The 7,410-nt window shown below is 42.7% G+C and overlaps 1 long non-coding RNA gene across 1 annotated transcript in view; it reads right to left on the bottom strand.

Moving 5' to 3' along the window:
• Positions 5,141–7,410, bottom strand: part of LOC110392986 — a 19,787-nt gene continuing 17,517 nt past the window's right edge. The window contains exon 3 of the long non-coding RNA XR_002434714.1: positions 5,141–5,474. This is a non-coding gene — a long non-coding RNA (uncharacterized LOC110392986). The remainder of the gene's footprint in view (positions 5,475–7,410) is intronic.

The following is a 7,410-nucleotide window of genomic DNA, read 5'->3' as shown; positions in this document are numbered from 1 at the left end:
CACATCCCTGGTCCTGCTGGCCACACTATTTCTGATACAAGCCAGGATGCCATTGGCCTTTTCGGCCACCTAAGCACACTGCTGGCCCATGTTCATCCAAGCATCAACCAACATCCCCAGATCCTTTCCCTCTGCACAGCTTTTCAGCCACTCTGCCCTAAGCTTGTATGGTTGCCTGGTGTTGTTGTGACCAAAGAGCAGGACTTGGCACTTGGTCTTCTTGAACTTTATTCCACTGACCTCAGCCCAGTGATCCAGCCTGTCCAGATCCCTCTGTAGGGCCGTCATATCCTCAGGCAGGGAGACACTTCCTCCGAACTTGGTATCATCTGCCAACTTACTGAGGGTGTACTCAATGCCCTCATCCAGGTCATCAATAAAGATATTAAACAGGGCCGCCCCAAATACTGACCCCTGGGGAACACCACTCGTGACTGGTCACCAGCTGGATTTAGCTCCACTCACAACCACTCTCTGGGCCTGGACATGCAGCCAGTTCTTTACCCAGTGAAGAATGTATCTGTCCAAACCGTGGGCTGCCAGCTTGTTCAGAATATTGTGGTATTCATTTGCCAGCTAGTCCAACTTCGCTGCAATGAGCAGGGATACTACAGCTCATTGCTCAGAGCCCCATTGAGCTTGACCTTGAATGTCTCCAGGGACGGAGCATCTATCACCTCCCTGGGCAACCAGTATTTTTGTGTTCCTTTGGGTGCCACGACTCTTCAACTCATTTTGAGCTTGACCTGAGGGTCTTAAAAATAATGTGAGGGAGTTAAGTTCTATAGAAAGGGATTAACAATTTCCAATACACTGAGCAGGGAAACCACTACATTGCCCAGCAGAAAACTGGTGGCAGAGCAAAAGCTGTACTACTTTTGCTGCCATGCTGGGAGTCTAGAGCTGAAGACATCAGGGGAAGCACAATCCCTGCTTACTGTACAGTGACCTCCTCACATCTCTGTTCCATGCCTTGCTGGAGACGTCTGAAGGAGAGGAGGGAGTTGCTTCAGGGTCATCCAAGAAAACCACACGTGCTGCCTTCTCAGAGCTTGAAGAGCTTGATCCCCCTCTTTGTGAGGGGCTCACTGGTGCCAGTCCTTCTGGCAGCAAGTCACTCAGTATATATTTTTCCTTGGTCTCTCAGGAAACCTGCAGGACTTGCAGGCTGTTCAACCAGCTTATACCACATGGGGAATGATGCACACTGGCAGGATGATGGGACAAAATCTCCATCCAAACATATCTCACGTGTCTTATTATTGGTTTTGGGCTTGGTCCTAAATGCTTTTTTTTCCCCCAAATAAACATATTCATCACAGTTAAGACATTCCATCTCAATCATTTTGCTCAGTGCTCAACCCAAAATAGCCAGAAAGTGAAATACCTTTAAGTCAATCATCAAAGCTAAATTAAATAAGCACAAACCTTCACTTAAGTTTTAAATGGCAATGAAGTTTTGAAAAGGCATTCTGTACCTGAAATTTCATGTGTAAATTATGACTTCACTTTCAAAATTTATGTTGGCCAAATTTCTGGAATGAATCCATCAAATGCAATAGTCTGTGGGAAGCTTACTTCCGAGAAACAATTTCCTACACTGAGGAGCAGAGAATAAGTAGAATGACAAATGTATCCTTTTGCGTATGTCTGTTTAATAGAAACAAGCAGGCATCATGATAACTTAAAATTTCGAAGGAATGGGACAATGTCTGCATTTTACCATTTGCCGACTGTTACAGCTCCATGCTAAGGCTCAGACCTGAAAGATGCTGAGTGTCCCCAGTTCACCAAACATCAAAGGGCAAAATTTACTTCAAGTCTACGAAGAGGCCTTCAAATCTAATGGAAAACTAAACAGATTAAAAAGCATTGGCACAAGAAAGTACACTCCATCATAATAAAAATGGGGAAAATTAATCACATATTAGTGTGATTAGACCTCGGTTGTGCTGGAATCTGTGTTAGAGAAGTGAAAATCCATTTCCAACCACAGGCATTTCCCCAGCTCCATTTTGCAAGCCATTTCTTCACCAGTCCTTATTTTGTCTGTGCATGCCTTCCCTCAGGGTGAGATATCATCCTTCTGAGAAGCACCACATCATTGAGCCAGGGTTTGGTGGGAAACACAACTGTGACAGAGTCCTCCTCTTTCCAAGAGCAAGCAACATCATTTATCTCTAGGTGGCACTTGAGATGTTGGTTTTGTTCCTAGGATCAGCTAGCTGAGGGAATTTATGCTCCAATTTTCTTTTCCCTGTAAAAAGTTATTAAGAGTTGGGATATGCAATCTGTTAGGGAAAGATCTGAACTTTCTTCTGTTGTCCTAGTCTGGGTCAGGCTCAGAGATCTGAAGTAGGGTTTGCTACTGCTTTTATGGGTATTTCATACCAGCTGTCCCAGCCACATCTTAGGGAAGTCCACTGCACTCCAATCCCAACATTTTCATCCTTCCTCTCTTCAGACCATTACGACTTACAGCACAAGTGTGTCTGTTAAATATTTATTAGGGAAGACAAAATGGGGGAAATTAGGGAATCAAAATGAGGGACTACTTGTACACTTACTTTTCAAGGCTATTATATGATGGTCTTCTTAATACTGAGCATTTCCTATGTTGATAGTATGTTCTAAGTAGGTACAAGCAGTTCTTTCAGTAGCTCCCAAGCTGATAACTTTGTACAAGAGGTAATGAAAGGCAAATTTAGATATTAAGAAAGAAATCTACAGAAAAGAAAAATGTCATTAATACTTCAGGAATATTCTGTATAATCCACAATGCTGTTTGGAAAAAGCAAAATATGAAGTCATTAACACTTTCTGCTCCTGTTCTCTTAGGAGAAGAGTTAATGGCCTTAAGTTGCGCCCCGGGAGGTTCAAGTTGGATATTAGGAAGAATTTCTTCTCAGAAAGAGTGGTAATGCATCGGAATAGCTGCTCAGGGAGGTGGTGGAGCCACCATCCCTGGAGGTGTTCAAGAACCTCATGGATATGGCACTGACAGACATGGCTAGTGAGCATAGTGGTGATGGGTCAATGGTTGGACTAGATGATCTTAGTGGTCTTCTGCAACCTCAGTGATTGTATGATTCTATGACTTGATCATTTCATCTGTCCAGAGATAAAATATCTCAGTGTCAGTCCCTGTCCCAGCGAAGTGTGGTTGTAGATGAAACATCCCCATCCTGGCCTAGTAAAAGCCTAAATCCTGTTGCTGGAGGAATCAACTGAGAGATGTGGCATAAGGCTCCAGGTCCCCATGTCCAGAGAGTGTCCAAATCACTGTGACCTTAGGTAAAAAGTAGACCAGTACCTTCCCTTCTAACAAATTAATAAAGATTTCCCAGTGGAAATGCCTCAGGCCATTTTTCAAAGAGAAATTGTTAAGGAGAAACATGCGAGAAACACTACTGGAAATCCATTAGTGCAAGAAAGGATTTGTTTTCAAAGTCAAAATAATTCAGCTAAAGCAGTAATATGCAGCAGAGCAGAGCTCACATAAACATTTCACAAGTGGGTGGCAAGAAGCAAGGAACCAGAGAGGAATAAATAAATTACTCCTCTCTGCTAAATAAATCATGTAAATTGTAAGCTTTCTGGGGCAGATACTTTAGATACTTTCTTTTCAGAATATATTTGTACAGTGTGTCGCAAGACAGACCCCCATATTCTTTGAGGGGGCCTCTAGAGCCCACAGGAATAGAAATGGAAAATTGGATGAAAATCAATCAATGCTGAGGTAGACCTGGCCCCATTCTGAGGGGATGGCAGGGCTGTGCAGCCATGTCCACATCACTTCTCCACAGATGTGGCCTAGTTCCCACACCATCCTGTGCTGAGAAAGCTGGGACAGCTCCAGGCTGTAAGCACCCCAAAGGCTGCCCTGAGCCTCCACCTGTCCCATACATTTGCCATTGCCTGTGAAATTTTCTTCCCATGCCTCTCTCCTTAGGGAGGAAATCAGGAGTGTTTTCTAGAAGCTGTCCCCAGAGAAAAAAGATCCAGCATGCCATGGTGACTTCAAGGCACCAAGTACTTGCAGCGTTTGTGTTATGTTTGGGTAGACACATCCCAGCACAGCTTCAAAGGAGTGGCAAAGAGCTCCTTGAGACAGGGAGGAGGAAATGTTCCCTTTGGAAACCCTAGATTGATTATTTTGTACATAGGCTCCCCAAAAAAATTACACTGGGTAATCCATGTGTGCTTAACCTTTGGGCTCTCAACTAATTAATTAAAGTTGCACATAGTACACTCAGTGTTAGTGAGGTAATATTTCATAATGTTTAAAGTAGTGAAGGTTTTGGCACAGTGCAGTCTTTTCTTAGTCCAGATTGGAATAACAGGGGTTATATAAATGCAAATTACACAATTTGACAGCTGTGTAACATCAGCATGTTATGACTTAAAGAGCTAAATCCCAAGACAATCAATGACCGGTGAAATCAGACTCCCATTGAACTCTGCCTGCACAGGTCCTGCAGAAGACAACCCAGGCTGGACCACATCGCCCTCCTGAGCAGCCCATCTCACCACTCTGTTCCACCCACACGTGGGCTTTCAGTGCATGCTCCTCCTCTCCCTACACATTGCCAGCTATTGTGGGTTATCTTCCTTCTCACACTCACTGTATCTTCTTCCTTCACCTTCTCCGGCTTTATCTTATTGCCTTTTCTCTGTCCTTTCCATTTTGCTGTCTTTCTTTTGAATCTTCCTTTATTTACTTCTGAGTGCCTCCTCCCACTCATCAGAACACTTTCATTGTACTTTATTTATTATATCTTCATGGCTTTTTGAGCAACTCTGATGTTTTCTCCTGTTCTTCCAGTCCAGCACATTTCCAGCTCAGTAAGGATTTGCCCATTAGTTTTGCTCCAGTTTCTGACCAATAATTGCTCAAAGTAGGAATCACCTTAATTTGGTCTGAATCAACCCAAACTTGGCCATCCACAGGTGATACCCCACCATCACCTCTCTACAACTGCCTGGAAGAAAACTAGCGAGGTGAGGGTCAGCATCTTTTCCTAAGTAACAGCAATAGGATGAGAAGTAATAGCTTTAAGTTGTGTCAGGGGAGGCTCTGGTTGGATATTAAGAAAAAAATTTTCTCAGAAAAAGCGGTAAAGCGTTGGAACAGGTTGCTCAGGGAGGTGGTGGAGTCACCATCCCTGGAGATGTTCAAGAAACATGGAGATGTGGCACTGAGTGACATGGTCTAGAGCAGTCACACGTATGGGATGATGGCCGGACTAAATGATATTATTGGTCTTTCCAACCTTAATGATTCTATGATTTACCTTTTCTTCCTTGCCATGGCTTTTTGGAGTGTCTCTTGTCCCGGTGACCTCTGTATCCCACAGACGTTGCAGCAAATGCCCGAGCTGGCTCCTTGGCAACCGTGCAGCATAGCCAGACCATCACCATCATTTCTGTTGTTCCTGGCTCCAACCAACTCTCAGGAGAATTGATTCTTACATCTGGCAGAAATGAGGACTTGTCAGGTTTTTGCCCCAGCAAGAAGGCACCTGTAGTGTTAGATTATTTACCCTCCTGTCTGGTCTGCTGTGTCCAGAGACTAACATGGGCACATGAGATTGTCATTTGTCCTTCCCCCAGGACATACTTAATAAAATCCTTTTTTTTCCTACCCCTGAAAACATCATTTTTTAACAAATGTTAATGAAAATGACTGAAACATTTATACTGAACAAACAGGAAATTTAAGCATGACCTAGTCTATCTTTTCCATCAGGCACTAGCAGATTCTCTCTAAACTTGTGTAATTCATAGCACCCTACTCTGAAATTTAGATATATAAATCCTCAGGGATAAAGACTTGAAGCAACATGTAATTTTCAACTGCATTATAACAATGATCTGAAATCATAGGACCACAGTGTTTCTTCCATGGAGCCAAAGCACTGCTTAAGAGGCACCACAGAGAAGGAAAAGCCCAAGGAAACACAAGCTCTTGGCTTTGCAGACAGTAGCTACAGCATCAAAACAATCTGATCATCATAGTGTTGTTGTTTCACACAAAGAGCAGGCACACAGTTATCTGGAGGGATGGCCCATATCCACACTCCTCTCCTCAGGACCCTCTGGGGACCAGCCCAGCTCTGGCTCCTGTCTGTGTCCGAACTTCTGGCCTTAGTGTCTTCCTGTTCTCAGTGCACATCAAGATCACAGTTTGGACACAAAAGGATTTGAATCACTTTTCTCTGTCTCATCCCTATAGGGAGCTGTCTCAGCTTCATTCCCCTCACCAAGGAAGGTCCCAAGCCAGCAGTGAAGAAAGGGAGCAGGCAGGTTGTGGGGAATGCCCATGGGGACAACTCACACTCTGCCTTATTCCCTGGTTCATGGCAAAATTTGGTTCCACTCTGCTCATCATTTTGCCCTTAGCAGAGAAAGGGGCACAGAGTGTCAGAGGGAGGGACAGATCTTCATATGAAACACACAGTAAGTGGGATCACTCGGGATGTGGAAGGAATCAAGGATGGTGAAGTTCTGCCAAAAACTACGGAGCATCTGACTTTATCACTGAAAACATCTCTGAGGATGTTTTCCAAAGTAAATACAGAAATATTTTCTTTTTCCTAGAGTTCTCAAAGAAAGAAGACCTTGCTGACCCTGGTGTCAGTGCAGTTTATAGCACAAAATCCAGAAGTAATTTATAAAAATTGATATCTTCTGCCTTCATAGCAGACAGTGATTATCCCCATCTGCAGGTGATGAATAGAAGGTAAGTGAGTTGCTCAGGTCACACAGAGCTAGAACTTAACACTGCCCTTTTAATTTCCAGAACAGTGACTTAAAACATAATCCTTCCTTTTTCTCCACCAGCACTGCACCTTCCACCTCATTCAAGACTCAGCACAGTGGTTATCATAATTTTACACTAATTTTGACAAATTTTCTGCATCACTGCTCTGCATTTAATTACTTCAAAATGCATCTCTAAATCGTTTAATATACTGTAACTGCTTTTGCGTGTTAAATAGAAGTATCAAGTGGTCTGGCAAAACTCAACACTAAATAAATAGACCTTGAGGGAAAAATCTGAGGGAGATAGGGAGATAATTCTTTTCCCCAAAAAAGCTGTGGCTAACCTTATCCATGCTTCCCAAGTCAGCTAGAAAACTCCATAGAGAGGAACTAAGAAAATAACTGCAAAAAACATTTTGATTAATGCAGCCTTCATTCCAGCCTCCACAACATTCAAAAGGTGATCTTTGATTCTGATTATTTATGCCTATTCAATCACAAAAAAAAAAAAAAAAAAAAAAAAAAAAAAAAAAAAAAAAAAAAAAACAAAAAAAAAAAAAAAAAAAAAAAAAAAAAAAACTGACTAGAAAGGAAAAGGAAAGCAAGAAATAGAAAAGAAAGATATCTCTGGCAATGTCATTTCCT

The sequence above is a fragment of the Numida meleagris genome, chromosome 2, assembly GCF_002078875.1.
Source record: "Numida meleagris isolate 19003 breed g44 Domestic line chromosome 2, NumMel1.0, whole genome shotgun sequence".
NCBI lineage: Eukaryota > Metazoa > Chordata > Aves > Galliformes > Numididae > Numida > Numida meleagris.
The sequence above is the reverse complement of the archived record's forward strand: the minus strand, read 5'-3'. Positions and strand labels throughout refer to the sequence as shown.